This window comes from Rousettus aegyptiacus, unplaced genomic scaffold (genome assembly GCF_014176215.1).
Source record: "Rousettus aegyptiacus isolate mRouAeg1 unplaced genomic scaffold, mRouAeg1.p scaffold_m13_p_2, whole genome shotgun sequence".
Classification (NCBI taxonomy): Eukaryota; Metazoa; Chordata; class Mammalia; order Chiroptera; family Pteropodidae; genus Rousettus; species Rousettus aegyptiacus.
This window is the reverse complement of record NW_023416295.1, coordinates 57,620,473-57,639,929: the sequence shown is the minus strand read 5'-3', so window position 1 is coordinate 57,639,929 and position 19,457 is coordinate 57,620,473. Positions and strand designations below refer to the sequence as shown.

At 35.4% G+C, this 19,457-nt stretch overlaps 1 protein-coding gene across 11 annotated transcripts in view; it reads left to right on the top strand.

The window, feature by feature from the left end:
- The window catches only part of PKP4 (plakophilin 4), a 215,294-nt gene that overhangs the window by 43,014 nt on the left and 152,823 nt on the right, over nt 1-19,457 (top strand). The window contains exon 2 of one of the 11 annotated variants that reach the window (XM_036236112.1): nt 5,562-5,697. The exons of the other annotated variants lie outside the window; for them this stretch is intronic. The gene's annotated coding sequence lies outside the window, so the exon portion shown is untranslated. The remainder of the gene's footprint in view (nt 1-5,561; nt 5,698-19,457) is intronic. 11 annotated transcript variants of the gene reach the window in all.

The following is a 19,457-nucleotide window of genomic DNA, read 5'->3' as shown; positions in this document are numbered from 1 at the left end:
ACTGCAGGCCCTTCTATCAGAAGAACTGCTACCATGGGACTTCTCTCCAGCCCCTTAGCCCAGCAGTCTCATGTCAAACATAAAACATTTCCAAGACAACGCTACCCTTTAGAGAAATACCCAAAAGCACTTGGTGCAGTTGGAGACAAAATGTGGCTCACAGAGTTGTGTTACCTCACATGCCAGTAGGTGCTGATTGTGATACAGATTTGTTTACATGTGGTAAACCTCTATAGTGTGTTAGAGATGGTTTTTGTAAGAATAGAAGTAGACATTCATAAAAGCAAAGAATAGTAAGCTCTCTCTGTTTTAAAATACACTTTTGGCACAAATCCTTGAGACTTTCTGCTCTGTGGTCTTCTATTTATATATTTAAGAATGCTGTGGGAATTCTTGGTAAGAAGTGTTAAAGACTTGAGGCCTATCTTATACCTCTTAGCTTTGCTATCCACATCTGCTTTGCATAAATTCAGTTTGTCTCTCCCCTCCTAGGAATTCTTCAGCCTAATTAAAACTTTGAGCCATAACACATGTGAAGGAATTGGAAAAGCTTCTGGAAACAACATTTGTCAGATGATATAAGCAATATCCAAGTTATTAGCTAAACGTGCTACGCTTCTGATATTTCATAGGTGTGTGTCAACTCATGTAGAAGATATGTCAAAAGGAATTTCAGTGGTCCCTTATCTTTAATTTGTTTCTTGTTTAATTGGTAGTTGACTGTTACACTTCAGCTATATATTCCCTTGATTCTCCTTTTATCCCTAATTTTTTCCTCTTAGGATTCAAAAATACTGTGGCAACTTATAAACAAATACTTCAATGGCTAAGGGAACTTGCTACTAAAAGTAAGTCCCGCAAGTAATTTTATAAAGTAAATGTTTGTAAAATGATATATTCTGATAAATGAAGTAATATTTTAGCAAATCATATTTTCTTAATGGGGATACACTATAAATTTTTAAACTATGCTTTTGAAAAGTCAGATTTTACATCTCATTGAAATTTTTTGTTAAATATTTGGACATTCCCAAGTATTTTAAATACCTACTATTTTTTTTTTTTAATTGGAAGTTTTAGCAGCAAGGTAAAGTTTATACCATTCATTTTCTCAGAACTATTTAATCCTAAGTCCAATAAATGAAATATTTTTAGTTAATTATTGGCAGTCTAAAAGTACAGCATTATTCCTTAGGTTAAGAAGAAACTATGATCTTTAATATTTTTATTACAAACTTTTCCATAAATATGAACCTAAACTGTGTTTTCATCTTTACGTATACAGTTATAAAGCACTTCGTTTTATTATATGATTTCTAATTTGTTATTTTGGGACAGTGGTCCTCAGCCTTCGGTGTATAGAGATCACTGGGAGGGGCTGTGAGACGCAAAAAACAGCTCGCTGCGCGTGTCCTCAGTGTCTGGTTCGCTAGCTCTGCCGTGTCACCGATCCTGCTGGACTACACTTTCAGGACCACTGGTTAGGGTTCTAGTAAGTCGTGGTTTTTTTATGATTAAAAAAAATTTTTTTTATTAAGTTTATTGGAGTAACATTGGATAATACAATTATATAATTGTCAGGTGTACATTATAATTTGACATCTATATATTGTGCATTTACCAAAGTCCAGTTTCCTTCAGCTACCATATATTTGATCCCCTTTACCTACTTCACCCTCCCCCTACCCCCTTATATTTGACCCCCTTTATCCCGTCTACCTCCCCCACCCTCTACCCTCTGGTAACCACTAGTCTATAGTCCATGTGCATGAGTCTCTGTTCGTACTGTTCATTTGTTGCTTTTAGGTTTATATCCCACATATAAGTAATATAATGTAATTTTCAACTTTTTCTGTCTGGCTTATTTGGCTTAGCATGATTATCTCAAGGTCCATCCATGTTGTTGCAAATGGCAATATTTCATCTCTTATGGCTGAGTAATAGTCCATTGTATATATGTGGCACAATTTCTTTAGCCAGTCATCTATCATAGGACACTTTGGTTGCTTCCATGTCCTGGCCACTGTGGATAATGCTATTATGAATATTGGTGTGCAAATTTCTTTTTGGATATGAGTTTTCAAGTCTTTGGGGTAAATACCCAGTAGAGGGATAGGTTTTTAAGTATAATGAGTTTGAGATACAAGAGAACATAGAAGAGGTATGAACTAAGGTTTACCATAGCTTTTAGAATTTACAGTTATATTTAGGTTTTTTGTTTTTGTTTTTGTTTTGTTTTTTTAAGCCATATTTTTCTTGCTGTTCTCAGGAGATTACGTTCTACTTATTTTGATTTAAATGTATATAATGATGACAGTTTGATGGGTATGACTTGGCAAATGACCAAATGTACATTTATTAGTTTTCTTTAATAATTTGGGAGGTGGTTAATGGAGCATTACAATGACTTTTACACTATTTACTTTGCTTTTATATTAGAAACTCAATATAAATAGGTTTTTGTTAAGCACATGGCCCAGTGCCTGATACATAGTGGACACTCAGTAAATGTTGGAATAAGCAAATGAATATACAAATAGTTTGTTTTTCCCTAACATAGTGGAGTTACTCCTTAAAACTTTCGCTGCTCTGACTTTGAATATCTGAGTTATCTGGTTAATGATTTTATCATTTTTTTGCTTCTCTGCTTGTCTTCCTGAGGGATAGTTATTTCACTGATAATTTAGCCTTTCTACTAGCAAGAGTGGAAGATAAACATAAAATTAAGCCTTAACTTTTCTCTTACATGTTAATAATACTTAATTGCTGGCATAGGTAGTATTAACTTTAAAGAAGTTCCTTTTGGGGATGATTTGGGTTCATTATTCAAGCTGGTCTTACCATCTTCTTAAATATGTTTTTTAAACAAACTATTAGCTAACCTGGAATATGAGTGGATAGCAAGTGAGATATTTTATATCCTTCTTATAAATTCACAGGGATTTCCAATTCTTTATGACTGCATTCTAACCAAATTTATTACAATAATCCTCAGAATAATGAATACATTGAAAGTTATGTCATGTTACATGTTTCAATTATTTTACTACAATTTCAGTGATGTTTTAGCTTTATTTTTGATGGCTGTCCTTTTTATTATAACAGATTAAAAGACATTGTAGATTGTCAAACAACCGATTCCAATTGATATTCACAGTCTTCTTCCACACAAGAAAATGGACAGAAAAGCTTAATAGTGTTTTCAGGCGGAAATTAAGAGGAATTTCTATTCCTGTCCTGTGCCGATGACATGATTTCATGGACTCTAGCTTATGAAGCATTTCTGTATTGCTCTTGCTTACTTCATGAAGATATGAGTGAATTAGATAACTATTTTAAATGGCTTAAGACACTATAAAGAAAGGTATTCCATAAGCCACAGAGATTTGGGAATTCGGTTGTGGGCATACTGTTCGAGCAGCTGGGTGGGGCACTTGATGGTCAGGAAACATGAAAATTGGAACTGAGCTCAGGGCTCCAGAATCATATTTCTAGTGGTTGGCCTAGAAGTGAGCATCAAAGCCTAAAAATTCCACCCCTACCCCACCTCCACCCCCAATAGTAGATCTGACAGGAAAACCAAAGACAAACCCTTAGGAACATCTGGAGCTTAGGAGGTTGTCAAGAATCAGAAAACTGAATCATAGTCATCATGACCAGAGGGTTTCACCAAGGCCCAGATTCTTCCTCCTGCGCCCTGCTGCCTGCCGCCTGCCGCCAGCTATTGTTGCTTTTGATAAACTAGGGAACAAAGTCTGTACTGTAGTACTCATGAAACTTATGTATGAGATGGGGATGGGGGTTAGACAAACAGATCAGGTATTGATAAGTGTTAAAATAGAAAAGAAAGGGCGGGTAAGGACAAAAGGATGAGGGCCATGGGATGACTTGGAGGAGGTTTGTCAACATCAAGGAGTTCTCTCAGTTGAAGTGACTCAGCGGAATGAGGTAAGGGATAAAGTCCTGGAAAGGGAGCATGCCAGCAAGACCAGAGGTAGTTGGGAGAGGGTTAGAGTGCTGTTGTCCCTGATGTTCAGGTGTGGGGCAAGGGGGCATGAGGCGTGGCTATGGCCTACTTCTCTGCCAGCATCACTCTTGTGGAGAAGACCTCTGAAATACTCAGGAGGCACATCCTTCAACTGCAGGGTGGAAGTCTTATTTTCTGAAACATTGAAACATTTGGAAAATAATCTGAACTTTTCTTGTCAAAGCTGTACTGTGAAATTGGACTTTTTAACAGGTTTTATATATGAAGAAAGTGCTTTCGAATTAGTTGGTGACCAACTCGTTTTGGATTCTGTTGCTTTGGTGTCAGGATGCAATTGAAAGTCGCTGATCCTTGATGGTAAATTATTTTCCTCAGCAGAGCTTCCAGGCTGGTGGGATTGAGAAGATGAAGAAGATGCAGGAGGAGTAGCTCCTGCCTGGTTTTTTAATGTTTGGAGTTATTCTCAAGTTTATTTAGGAAAAAAAGGGTGTTAAGAAAATAAAGAATTTGGAAAACCAGTTAAGTAAATGAGCTTTAAGATCCTTCTGTTTCTAGAATTCTGTGAAGCTGTCGTTTTTATTAGTCTTCAAGTGTTTTTTGATTTAGCCACAAAAATGTTTTGATGTGTGTTGGTGACCTCAGGCGTTTCTGATAGAAGTGCCTCCTGACTAATCTTATATTTGGTATAAGGGCTTCCTTAGCAATAGATTTTCTACTGTTTCATACTGTTTGTTTTGTGATTATTTTTGAAATCTGCTTAAGAATTGACATAATTATTCAAAAATTTTACTTGTTTATTTGTTGTTAACTTTTACATAAAACTTTATAAATTGGAATAATTCTAAAACTCCGAAGACAATAGGAAAGGAATATTGGAGTGAAGCTCTTCCCTATGCCCTTTGACTAAAGTGCTCATGCAAAGCATTGTCAAGAAGTTCCTGTAATTTCATCTTGTGTACTCGTAGGGCAGACCAGCCAACTTCTGGTTAAAATATTTTACTTTTGACCAGGGAACATAAATCAAAAGTGGTTATTAATAAAAGACTGATAAGTTTTCCCAAAGTACCATATTTAGTTTATGGTCATTCTTCATGGTTGCACTCACTTTAGAGGACATAGTCTTGTGAGATGCTCTTGCTATTTTGTCTCTTACGAATTACAGGTTGGAATCGTAGAATGTCAGGGGTGGGAAACGGCTGAGTCATGCCCCTGGTCTACATAAAGCCTGTTCCATCCAGCCATAGACTGTTTTTGTTGTTGTTGTTGTTGTTATTGTTGTTTTGCTTTGTAGGCCGAGGTGACATGTCCAGCACTTGAGTGTTCTTGTATTCTATACATTCATCATGATCCATGTATTCTGCAGTGCTGCAGATATGTTGATTGACATCACAAATACCAATACCAATAAATACCATCAATGATTGGTGCCACATATTGAATCAGAATGCATGAGTTCGAGTCTAGGGAGAGACCTGTGTTTCTCAGTGTTTCTTTCTGTGTGACTGACCACTGTGAAGGTATGAAAAAGAGTCGATGCTGTTACTGAAGTGGCTTTGTTGCGATGTAATTTCAGTACCTGTTCGTGGCAGCTGTTAGTCGAAAGCAAATTGGAAGCCAGCTGGTTTAGGTATCACGGTGGTGAAGATCAGCAGGGTACAGTGAAACTGGGACCCAGTTATGGCAACGTGAGACTATCCCACCTAACTAAGGTATGTTTGTTTCATCCGACACTTTCCTGGCTTCAACTCTTGCTTAAATTGCTTCATTTGAAAACTCTTTTTCTTGGGGGAATGAATTGTAGGTCTTGATAGAGGAACAGACTTTTGTCATCCTGGTTAGTTTAGTATTTCTCAGTTCTTTTGTGACCATCAGCTCATTGAATCTAAAAATGATGTCTTCTTTAAACTGGCTTCCTTGCTTCTCTCATAGATATCAAAAGAGCAGAGGAAATACATTGTATTAGGCAGTCGATAAGAAAGTGATGTTCGGGGCCTTGGAGTCCATAGACTTTCTTGAATATGAACCACTAGTAGAAGCTCTCTAAATCTTTGATGCCAATTGCTACTGCAGGGTAATGCGAGCCCAGAGCTCTCCACATGATCTTCATCCTCAACTGAAAACTTCCTGGCTCCATCCCCAGTAGTCTTCCTCCACTTCTGCTTGTTGTGCTTGCCCAGAGGGGCACTGCTGCCTTTTTTCCCTACCCACAGAGCATTTTATTTTTTAGATATTCCATATGAGACATTGAAAATAGAAATAAAGATGTTATTGAGAGAAAGTGGTTAGAAACCACTGCATGTCCTAGAACCAGCAATCCTCAACCTTTTTGGTACCAGGAACCAGTGCTCCTCCTATGAGAATCTAATGCCTGATGATCTGAGGTGGAGCCGAGGCGGTGATGCTGGTGCTGATGAATGGCTGCAAATACAAATGAAGCTTTGTTCCTGATTTGCCACACACCTGCTGATGTGCGGCCCAGTTCCTACAGGTCCCCGTGGACCAGTCCATAGCGCGGATTTTGGGGACCCCTGTCCTAGGCAATTCCTAGTTCCCGCTGACAATTCTTGAATGTGTTTTGTGTTGATTATAGTCGACATATAGGTAGATAACTGAGAGATCAATCCAGCTGCTCTCAGAGTAGTCTCAGAAAGAGCAGAGAATTTGTTAGGCTAAAAACCAGCAGATTGCCTTTTCAGTGCCTTTTTCTACCCCATCAAAGTGCCAGCTTGCTCCATCTTCACCAAATGTTAAATTAAATGTCTTATTTGTCATGGTACCTCGGATGTTCAAGATTATATATATTGTCATAATTCTTATGAGTTGTGAGGGTATACACTTCCATGTGGACAGATGGTATTTTTGACACAACCTTTATAATCCTAGTAGGCTGATTGGGCATCAAAATTTTATATTCACACTACTACCTTAATTGTAGAGAGATGCTGGGGTGGCTGTGGAAAGTTGTCCAACATGTGTTCTCTTTCTTTGTACTGCCAGGGTTCTAAATATTTATCAGCCATTACTTATTTATTCTCTGTAATGCCATCCTTTATTACTGAATGTTCCACCCTTCAGAGGGCGTAAGTAGGTTCTCTGCAGTATCTAAGAGAAATATGAGCATATCCTTATCACTTTATTAGTAAACTTCAAATCACAATTTATGATCTTCAGATTAATAAAGGCAAGGCTCTCCTGGTACCCCCTCTCAAAATAAAATGGCACAGAAATGTATCTAGGGTACAATATTTTAAACTCAAAACACTTTTTGAGATTTGGTCATGTCTCACTAATTTAGATTCTGATAGATTTTGAATTTAATCAGTTCAGTTTGATAGACTGAAGTTATCTTTGTGCTCTAAATAAAAGTATTAAGCAAAAAAAGTAACTAAATTTTAAGAGATGTAAACAATGTTAATCTTTGAGCTATTTTACTACACTGTTGTAGAATCACTAAATGCTGCTTTTGATCTTTTCATTAAAGTAAGGCAATAATATCTATATTTTTATTAGCAACAATAATAAAAATGTTGTTAGAATATGGAATAATCCATTTCTTTCATTTTCCTGCTCAATTAATCTGACCCAGTGATGTTTCTGTATATTGAGACATAATCAAGACTTTGATAACAGCTTTCTAGATTATCATGGAAATCACAGGTCTGATTTGTTGGGCCTCATTAAAAATACACTTTAGTTATACATTAGATCTGCAGCTGAGAATTTAGAAATACCAGTGTGACCACATCATGACATAAGTTGCATTATCTCCTGCTAATGGAATGTGGCTTCCTTGATTTGTGGTTATTTTTCTAAGTTCTTCCTTTAAAAAAAAAAAAAAAAAGTCAAAGCCCTCACCTAAAGAGAAACAAGTTACCTAACTAGGAAGATTGAAAATGAAATCTGATTCTTTCTGACATTCTTAGTGCCAACTACTAAACAAAAGACTTCTTTAGAGAAGAAGTTTGTTCAGTGGTTCTTTGAATATGAGCCATCCAATATATTAAACATTTTTTCAGTAAGTGCAGCAATATAGTGCCAATTTCTGTTTTCAGCTCATTCCATAATACAACCCGTTCTGTCAGCAGGTATTGTATGAAATGCCCTAGCATGTGAGTTAGAAAATACAGACATAGAAGACAAGGATTCTGGTTTCAATAAACTTAAGTCTAAATAGATGAAGGAACATTTTAAGGAGCAGATAAAGGGGGATGAAAATGAGCATTGTGTATGGTTAAGACTTTAACTAGATTAGGTGGGACTAGAGGAATGAGTCATCCGAAAAGAAGAAAGGCAATTTCAGAACACATTGAGTAGCGCCTTCTAAGGATGAGGCACATACGCAATATGTGTGTGTAGAAGGAAGAAATGGTTTAATGAAGCAGGAGCCTGTGAGCTTGCCTTTATACTCGCTTGTGGAGTTTGAAATTACAGGAGATAGAGTGGCTGTGCTCTGGAAACAGCAGGAAGTACTGGGCTGGAGCTCTGGGAGGGAGCAGGTGAAGGGGCTGATTCTATTTCCCCAGCCTCAAACAGCTGATCTAGGCGTGAAAATTGCAACAGGGGGCTATGTTGAGAGGGAACTACTGCTAGCAAGGATGGCCAGCAGTTGCACACAGAAACCTTCCAAATTTCTACCTAACTTTTGCTTCTAATTTCTTTAGTGATCTATATACTACTTCATCTACCTCCACTGTTCCTGTACTTAGTCTTCATCCTTCAAAGTCCAGGAATTGATTCCTGTTGTTCCAAAAGACCACAGAGTGGTCAAGGAAGACCCTTGTGACCCAGAGTAAATTGAGAGAGAAGCCTTGAGAGAAATGTAGGGAAGAGGAACATGCAGAGGTCTATGAAACCCACATTGGAGTCCTCTGCGATGTCACCACTCATCAGAACCTTTTCTCCAACCCTTTAAGTTGACTTTATTTTGCATCCATACTGTAGTCTGTTCATCAAAAGTGAACTTTTTGGTTAATTTCAGATACACAATTTTATTTGAATGCTAAAACTTACTAGCACTCCAAAACAAACAAATGTTCTGTCCTTTGGAAGAAATGAGTAAATTGGAGAGTTTGCTGTAACTTTGAAAAATTTAATATATTATTTATCTGATGAATAATACTTGCTCAGTTCACTGTGTCACCTGACTGAATTTCCTTCTGGAAAGCAATGACTAATTGTATTTATGAGAAAGAGAGAGAGAGAGGCGCACCCAAGACCAGTTAGGAAGACATTTTCAAAGTGAAACATTTCTGTTTTGTAATTTTATTTTTGTTTATGTTTCCATACAGAAAACATTTATTTGCCTTTCCTCTATGACATGCCACTTAACTTTAACAAGTGAAATAGGAGCATATGTAAATGCAAGCTAGTCATAATAGATAACCCACTCTGAATCAGTCCTATTGAGTGTTTAAAATTTTTTTGAATAAAGCATATTTAGTCATAAAAATTAGTAATATTCAAGCCAATAGAATTGGTATGGTATGGATTACATCTTAAATAATTTTCTGGTTGCTCATTGCAAATTTGAAGACAGTTCTGTATTATATGTGCATTTATATGCATCTATACTTGAGGTGATGACTAAAAACACAAAGCACTGTAAATTTTAGTGGAGACAGGGTTTATTTTAAAATGTGAAAAGTAAAGATAATTGTCTAGGTTCTTTCTAGATATCATGTAAGGGATACTAACCATGTTATCTTGAAGAGGTTTTGAGATTGTTCTTTGGATAATTAAATGCACTGTTTTTCGAGGTAAAATTTTTAAGCCAATTATTAGATATAAACAATACCCCAGAATTAAGACATAGTTATTCAGGAGTTGATTTAAACTAGTGAATATGGAAAGGATTACATTTAATTTACATGCATGTGGTGGCAACGCAGTGCATGACCACAGCAGTGGTAGAGATTTGCGGAACAGTTGGCATGTAAAACCTTCATGGGCAGCTCTGTAAGTATGTAGCTGTTTCCACCCTGTTCTAGAGTGACTATTAGATGTATCTTACTCATGATGACTAATCTTTTCATTTGTCACAGTTTTGTGTTAACCCATTCTTAAATTTCTGAATTGGAATGAGTGGCCCTCAGATTGTGGTCTGAAAGAACAACTAGTGGTAGAGATGAGGCCCCCCAAAAGTCACATCCCAGAGCTTTGGAGCTGCTGCAGTCTTAATCTTGTCCTCAGCTTTACAATTCTAAGAACTAGGACTAGTATGTAAACCAGAGCGCTAATTTTTTAATTCATAATTACAAAAATGTTCATAGTTGCCAAACATGCTTCTCTCTTCCAGCAATAGAGTAACTTTTGAACCTAGAATCCTGTCAAAGGTAAAGAGATAGTTTCAGGAGAGGTTTCAGTTCAGGATTATCTCTGTCCTTTATAGAAAAAGATTGTGCAGGGAAAATTTCACTTTTTCAGCTTCCTCAAATAGGGCTGGAATCTAGATTTTCCTTTCCTATTATGCTTCATAATGACTGTTCCCCTCTCTAGTTCTGATGGTAATTATGCATGATGGGTCATAATTATATTCTGCTCTGAATGTTACAGTCTTCTCCTTGATTATTTTATATAGTTCTTTAGGAGAATACATTTACTGATTCTTAGTTTATTACCATCCATGTCCAATATTATCCTTATTTTATTGATATTTCTAAATGTCTTCTCCTGGGAGCAGCCCTATTTTCTTTTTCTTTGGGTTTTGAGCAGCTCACTGTATCTGGAGGTGCCCTTTGAGGATATTGAAGCAAAATGGGTCATGATACTCGAGGACTTCTTTGTAGTCTCCTTAAGCAGACCATGTAGACAATGAAGGACAAGGTTTCCCAGGATTATAGTCATCATTGTATCCCCAGGGACTTGGCACATGAGGGATAGAAGAATAATTGTTTTCTTTTACAGGGTTTGCAGGATGTGTTGTTGTTGTTCATTTGGTTTTTGAAGTCTTCTTAAATAAAGTTGCTCTTTTTTTCCCACAGTTGCCTTTATGCCTTTCATGTGTTTACCACTACTCTGGCTTTTACTCTTTTCTGCTCCTTATCAATGTTATCTAACTCTCGATCACATTACCACCTTCACTGGGGCAGTGGTATCTGCCTCTTTTGAATTCTTCACCTCAATTCTCACCATCATATTAGGCCTTCCCTCTCTGTCCCTGTCTTCTTGGTTCCTTCATCTTCTCATCACCAGTTTTCTTTCTTTTTCCTTCCTCCTTTCTACCTCAAGTTTATACTATTGGCATTCTCCGAATGCAGTATATTGCGATGGTTTACATCTCTCTGTCTTTGCAGTAATTCCTGTCTCCTCCAGCGATTCTCTGATAATGTTATGTTTTATGTATCTTTACTGTTACTTTTATCACACTATTTTTATTTCTTGGTTACTGGACTATAAGCTTCTTTAGCATCTTGATGGTTCTGAATTTTCACATTACCCAGGATAAGAATGTTATTTCAATGGCAACACATATTTGTTGTCCTTCTTCCCTCAGTTTGTTTCATTCGTTCACTAAACAAACTCTTTTGAACACCTACTGTGCTTCAGGAATTTTTATCAATGCTGAAAATACAGTGGTAATCCAGATGAAAATTGTCCCTACTCTCACTGAACTGAGAGTGTATGATTTGGAAATACAGAACAGTGAATAAGAAATGACAATATAGTTCCCTGCATGTTCCCTCTGTGGTGAACAAAATCCTAAAAGCTTTGTGATGGTTGATATTTCTTCTTATGCTTTCTTGAGAAAGCTATTTGGAGATGTTGAATGTGAAAAACGTGTTGATCTTCTTGAAAACAGAATATGCTATTAAGCATACAGAATCTAAAGTGAATAAAGGAGACTGAAAGATAACTATCACTTCTCTAACTTGCTGAAGACAGGGACAGAGAAAGGATTATTATTAGTCATTAAAATACCTCCTTAATTTTTTAATGCCTTTTTATATCTAGAATTTTTCCTTTTACTCTAAAGAGCTACTTATGAAATTAGAAATCATTAGATGCATCATTGCTTAAATTAGTGTTCTTGAAAGTGACTTTATATATGTTTAAAATCGGTGTTTTTGATGCTACTGCGATTTAAGTACACTTTTCCTTTATTGCCTGTGCTTTTCAGTAAAGTACCTTATAGATTAAAATCTGTCCTAACTGGACATGTTTCAGGCAAATTCTTATGTATCTCAGATAGAGATTTGATCTCTCCAACCAAAGTACCAGTATGTACCATTTACCTAGTCTATTTCCAATGAAGGAAAATCTTGTTAAAAATTGCACCTGACCTGGAGCAGGGTGGCTTCTTTTTCTGGAAAATCCTTCATTTAGAAAGTTTTCCAAGAAATTGGTACCCAACTTACAGACAAAACACAATGCTTAATTTTGTTGGCAGGAGTCTTTATTGAAAAAAACCTTAAAATTTTCTATACCATTTTCTTAAAAGTACTTAATTTTTTTTTTAATCGACTGACGTCATTGGAAAAGCTGGAGAGAGCCAAATCTTAATTGTGAAGGATGGAACAATACCTCTTTCTAGCTACTTATACTCATTAATAATGATGATGATTATATTTTGGGTTTCCCAAAGTATATTCCTCAGAATGTTAATAGGTGGCCCTCAAAAAAATGAGTAGGGAGATCCAATAAGTATAAGATATTGAGTTAGATGAGATTCAGCAGTTTTATTTACTTAAATATTTTTCAAAGTCTTAAAATGCTCTACACCACTGCTTCTCAAACTTGAAGGTATGTACAGGACACTGGGAATCTTATTTACATGAAGATTCTGATTCAATAGGTTTGAGGTGAGGCTTGAAATTCTGCATTTCTTACAAGATCTGTAATGCTGCCAAACTTTAAATAACAAGGTTTTTAGGCATCTTTAAGAGGAAGCATGCCCAGACTTACTAACCATAGGAACCTCGTTTTTGACATACTAGAAGTAGTCCATGGGGCATACTTTCAAAACTTTAAATTTTAAATAGAATCTTTCAAATTTCAAGTGAAATTTTAAAAATTTAAATAGAAGTCTAACGCAGAACTTTTAAAATGTTTAATACAGAACTTCTAGGTTATTATCAGCTGGATAGGCTAGTATAAGTCTAAGGACACTGAAAACTCATTTAGCATTGGTACAGCCACTGTGGAAAACAGTCTGGTGGTAACTCATAAAATTAAAAATGAGTCTACTTTCTGACCCAGCAATTGCACTTCTGAGTATTTTTCTAAAGAAAACGAAAATAATAATTTGTAAGGATCTATGCATTCCTATGCTCATGATAGCACTATTCACAATAGCCAAGATATAGACGCAACCTAAATGCCCATCAATAGACAATTGTATTAAAAAGTTATGATTCATATATACAATAGAATGTTACTCAGCCATTAGAAAAAATGAAACCCTACCATTTGCAGCCACATAGATGGACCTAGAGGTTATTATGCTGAGAGAAATAAGTCCGACAGAAAGATAAATACCATATAATTTCCCTTATATACAGAATCTAAGGAACAAAAAGAAAAACTAATTGAAAACAGACTCACAAATGTAGAGGACTATCTGGTGATGGCCAGAGGGGAGTAGTGTTTGGGGGTCTGGGAGAAAGTAGTGAAAGGTTAAAGAAATACAAATTAGTAGTTGGTAGATGGTCACGGGGCTGGGGAGCCACAGCATAGGGAAAGCAGTCAGCAGTAATGTAATGGCTAGGTGTAGAGGCAGAGAGAAGACAGAATAATCAGGGGGATCATTTCATAAACTATATAAATGTCTAACCATGCTTGAAACTAATTTTTAAAAATAAAGACAACCACTCAATAAGATAGCAGATTGTTACTAGATTCTATACTTTTTAACAGACCTTGTTAATATTTTTAAATGCCTATTCTTAAACAATTTTACTTTATTTTTATTGCCACTAGTAATTTACTTATAAATCATATTTTTAAATCCCCATATGTGCTGTGCCAGTGATTTCATTAGTCTTTAATCTTTGTTAACACTAGCATTTGATATGAAAAGCTAATGATAAAAACGAATCGTTTATTTAAAACAGCTTGAGATTTGATGTGTCTTATCAAATATCTTAATTGCATATGATACAAAAACTCGTCTAGGGAGGTTTTTGAGAAATCTATTGAACCTAAAACAAAATTTTAAATATGAAAGCTTAATAAAATCAATGCATTATAGGCGGACTTTTATCCACCTAAGTCCTTCTGCTGCACATGGAATAGTGTCTCCATTTATATATGCCTATTAAGTTCCTTCTTTGAAAACCTGCCTTCTTTATTTGAGCTCTTCGTACCTTATTTATCTCAAGCTGCATTTTATTGTAGTTTGTTCATTTGTCTTGATCTTCCTTTTTAGACTGTAAATTGGATTAAAGGTCAGGTTTTTATTCATCTTTATACTTTCATTAACACCTGGTTTATAGTGTAGTACATAAGTAGAATATCAGTAATGCAGTTAATGAATTATATCTTTACATGATAATTCAGTATGTAAAATCTAATTTTTTAATCCTATAATTTAAAAAAATGTAAGTTCATTTTTTTTCTTTATCCTTATTTCCTCTTTCTACAGTTGTACCAGTATTACTTATCATGTCATCATAAATCTCAGTGGCTTAAGTAGTGGATTTTAAATTTCTCACAATTCTAGGTGAGCAAGGAAGTTCTCCTACTGGTCTTGCCTGGGCTCACTCAGGTGGCTACAGTTAGCTAGTGACTAAGTCAGGACTGGACTTTCTCAGATGGCCTGTCTTACATGTTATAAGGTTTTGGCTGGAGTGGCAGTTTCACTGGGCCTTGCCTCCACGGCATCATTTAATTGCAGACTCTTTCCAGCATAGTCATCTTAAGGTTCCAAAAGACAAAGCTGCAAGACCTTTTAAGAATTAGCCTCAGAGGTCGCACAAGATCACAGCTGCCACATTCTCTGAGCCTTAAGAGGCCAGCCCTACATTCAAACGAATGGCAGTGGGTTCTGCCTCTTCATGACAAAAGCAGCAAATGCACAGTGACTTTGGTATTGCTCTGTATGCATTTCTTTTTGCTAAATTAAATAAGAACTTGAGTGCATTCTTACTTTCTTCAACTCTCATGTTGCTATTATGTGGAGTTTACTTAGACTTAATCTTTGATTTCCTGAATTATTTGCTTAGCACAGTTTCTTCTGTCCTAATCTTTCCTCTATCATGTTTACTATTTGGTTGCAGAATTTCCTTTAAAAATTATTGAAACCACACTCTTTGACTCCTGGTATGTCCTAAAATGCCTTTCTTTTGCTTTCGTTTTGAATCATAATTTTTGGTTGGTCCTGGAAGCTGTCGCTATTATCCACTGTAGTCTAATGCCAAACTGATTTCTCATTCCTTTGTAAGCAGTTTATTTTTCCTCCGTGGTAACAGTTACAATCTTTTATTTATCCTTGGAACTAAGAAATTTCAATGGATTGGGTCTAAGTGTAGTTTATCTGTTCCATTAATTTTTGTTTGTTTGTTTTCACTTCTTGGCCCATTAGTTTTCAGCTCAGAAATTTTTATTTCTTCTTTTAATATTCTCCTTTTCTTCTTTCTTCCTAGTACTCTTAGTAAATAAATGTAATTTCTGGGTCTAGTCTATAGTCTCCAAATGGTTTTTAAACCTTTTTCAATCCTTTTTCATTCTTTTTTTGTCTCTGAGAATTATTTAGATCACTCTTATGAAGCCTTTTTTTTTTTAAATCATTCATTCCATTGAGACTTTTGTTTTTATCCTGGAGCTTTTATTTTTTCTGAGGTCTCTGACTGTTTCTCCTTCATGCACACAATTATCAATTTAAACACAAATGATATTAGTTCTACCTATTCTTCTTCACTTTTTCTGTTTAGGGAATTTGGTCCCTTCTGGGCATCAATAGCTGGCTGAGGTTCTATTCTGTCTGGATCACTCCTTATTTGCCTGTGGGAACTACTTGAGCGTATCCAGGACATGGGCTGACCATGCTGCTGCATTAATCTACTCTTGCTCATCTGATCTTGACCCAGACCTAAGAGCCTAGAGTCTGGTATTCACCATCTCTGAGCAACTCTCCTACCAACTGCTCCAACCTTTATAGCAGTCTCTTTTCTCTTTTGTGTTATGGTTTCCTCTGGTTATGTTGCCTTAGGTCTATAGCCATTATTTTTCTGACTTTATAGATGTAGGCGGCATTTAAAAAATTTCTACGTTAATTTTCTTAAAAATTACAAAAATGCCTTTTATAATATTTCATAGCATTGTGAGTTGAAAGAGTAGAAATGTGTGCTCATCTTGCCTCTAGATCCAGTCATCTCTCCCCAGAGTTTTAACTACATTCTTACGCTAGTGATGATCTCCATCCTATCTTTTTTACACCCTTCAACATTCTAGGCTTATACTCCATTTTCCTCAGTAACATGCCAAAAAGGATCCCAAATCCTTAAAAAAAAAAAAAAAGTGAAACTAGTGCTTTCCAAAAAGAGACTTTTATTTTTCCTTCTTTGCCATGCATAAGAAATCAGATATTTTGTGGGGAAGGCTGAAAATATCAAAGTGAAATTTGTATTTATCCAACATAGAATTTTTACTTTTTAGTAACAGCTTTTCAGTGATTGCCTGTGGTTGCAGAGACCATGTCAGCAGGTCTCAGAACTCCAGGGAGCATCATTCATGTAGAATATAATGAGATTGGCTGCCTCCAGGTGTGAGCAGTCCTGACCCTGATGTTATATATTAATCATGGGTTTTATTTTCAGGAATTTTTACTGAATGGGTATATGGGGTTGAGGGCATTCTTTTTGTAATACAAGCCCCTTATTATTGAAATGAATTTCATCAAAACATTTGAGTCATAAAATTATATTCACTATAGTTTTATAATCAGAAGTAGTTCTATTGATAAGTGTTTTGCCACCTCATTGTTTTTATACTGATATCTCATTGTAATGTGAATTTGCAATTTTTAAATTACAACGAGGGTTAACACCTCATTGTTGGCCACCTAGATTTCCTCTTTAAGGAAAGGCTTATTTACACCTTTTGCTTATTTTTATATCAGGTATCTTGCATTGATCTTTTGATTGTAAAAATAAATTCATAAGTCAAAATTCTTGACCGCTATACATAGACTATTCTCTAGCATCACACTATGCTGTTTGGCATATAACTCTTTCAAAGAATTCTTGCCAAGAATTTTTAATTTTTTGGATGAACTGCCTGATTAGAAGATTAGTATGTAACTATCTCTAAGCTTCCTCAACAGTTGCAGATTTTGATAATGCTTCTGATTTCCAGGATATTTTAAAACTATAACTGTGAAAAATTTATCTAGTACTCTTTTAGAATTCTAGAATAGATTCCATATGGTCCTGAAGGTGTTTAACTTTTGAGGCATATTCCTCATTTCCCAATACTTCATGCTTTTTTCTGTAACATTTGTTCCAGTTTCATTTTAAGTAAAGCAAAAAAAACTTATCTTTGCTGCATAGAATACTCAATGTTTTTTTCTATTTTTTAATGTTATAATAAATTGTATATCTCATGCTTACTTACCAGACTTTTTTATTATTATTAAATATAGTTGGCATACAATATTATTAGTTTCAGGTGTATAACATAGTAATTTGACATTTATATACTTCACCAAGTGATCACAATAATCCTACCACCTTCAAACTTATTAGAATATTATTGACTGTATTCCCTATTCTGTACTTTATATCCTGTGGCTTATTTATTTTATAACCGAAGATTTGTACCTCTTCATCCCTTTTACCTTTCACCTTTCCTCCCACCCCTCATCAGCTTTTCTGTATCTGTTTCTATTTTGTTTTTTGTTTGTAGATTACACATATCAGTGAAATCACATGGTATTATCTTTCTCTGTCTGACTTACTCACTTCTCATGATACCCTCTAATTTTATCCATGCTGTTGCAAATGGCAGGATTTCATTATTATTTATGGCTCAGTAATACTCCATTTTATGTGCGCATTTTATGTGCGAGCATACGTGTGTGCGCGCGCGCGCGCATGCGCGCGCGTTTATCCATTTATCTGTCGATGGACACTTGGGCTGTTTTTGTATCTTGACCATTGTAAATAGTGCTGCAGTTAACATAAGGGTGAACATGTTCTAATTAGTGTTTTCATTTTCTTTGGATAAATACCTAGATGTGAAGTTGGTGGGCCATATAGTACTGTTTTCAATTCTTTGAGACACCTCCATACTGTTTTCCATAATGACCACTCCAGTTTACATTCCCACCAACAGTGCAAGGAGGTTTCTGTTTCTCTACATCCTTGCCAGCACTTATTTTTGTCTTCTGCGCATCTTTCCATATGTCTGTTGGCCATTTGTATGTCCTCTATGGAGAAATGTCTATTCAAGTCCTCTACCCATTTTTTAATCAGATTGTTTTTGGTTTTTGTTTGTTTTTTTGATGTTGAGTTGGATGAGTTATGTACATATTTTGGATATTAACCTCTTATCAGATATATCATTGGCAAATATTTTCTCCCATTTAGTACATTACCTTTTCATTTTGTTGATGGTTTTTTTTTTGCTAAGCATAAAAGCTTTTTAGTTTGATGTAGCCCCACATGTTTATTTTCGGTTTTGTTGTCCTTGCTAAGACTGATATCAGAGTTTATTGCCTGTTTTCTTCTAGGAGTTTTGTGATTTCAGGTCTTACATTTAAGTCTTCAATACATTTTGAGTTTATTTTTATATATGGTGTAAGAAAGTGGTCCAGTAGTACTTATTCAAGAGACTATCTTTACCTCATTATATGTTCTTGCCTTCTTTGTCAGAGATTGTGATCATAGAAGTGTGAATTTATTTCTGGGCTCTCTATTCTTTTCCATTAATCTGTGTCTGTTTTTGTGCCGGTATCATACTTTTTTGATTACTACAGCTTTAGTATATACTTTGAGATCAGAGAGCATTTTATCTCCGGTTTTGTTCTTTTTTCTCAAGATTTCTTTGGTTATTAGGGGTCTTTTGTAGTTCCATACAACCTTTAGGATTTTTTGTTTTACTTCTCTGAAAAAGGATTGCATTGAATCTATAGATTGCTTTGAGTAGTATGGACAGTTTAACAATATTAATTCTTCCCATCTATGAGCATGGCATATCTTCCCATTTATTCATATTGTCTTCACTTTCATTTATCAGTGTCTTATAATTTTCTGAATATCAGTCTTTTATCACCTAGCTTAAATTTATTTCCAGGTATTTTATTCATTTTTGATGCAATTGTAAGTAAATGAGATTGTTTTCTTAATTTCTCTTTTTGATTGTTTGTTCGTTCGTGTATAGAAATGCAACAGATTTCTGTATATTAATTTTGTATTCCACAACTTTATTCATTAGTTTTAATAGTTTTTTGGTGGAATCTTTAGGGTTTCTATATATAGTGTCATGTCATTGGCGAATAATGACAGTTTTACTTAATTCTTTTCAATTTAGATTT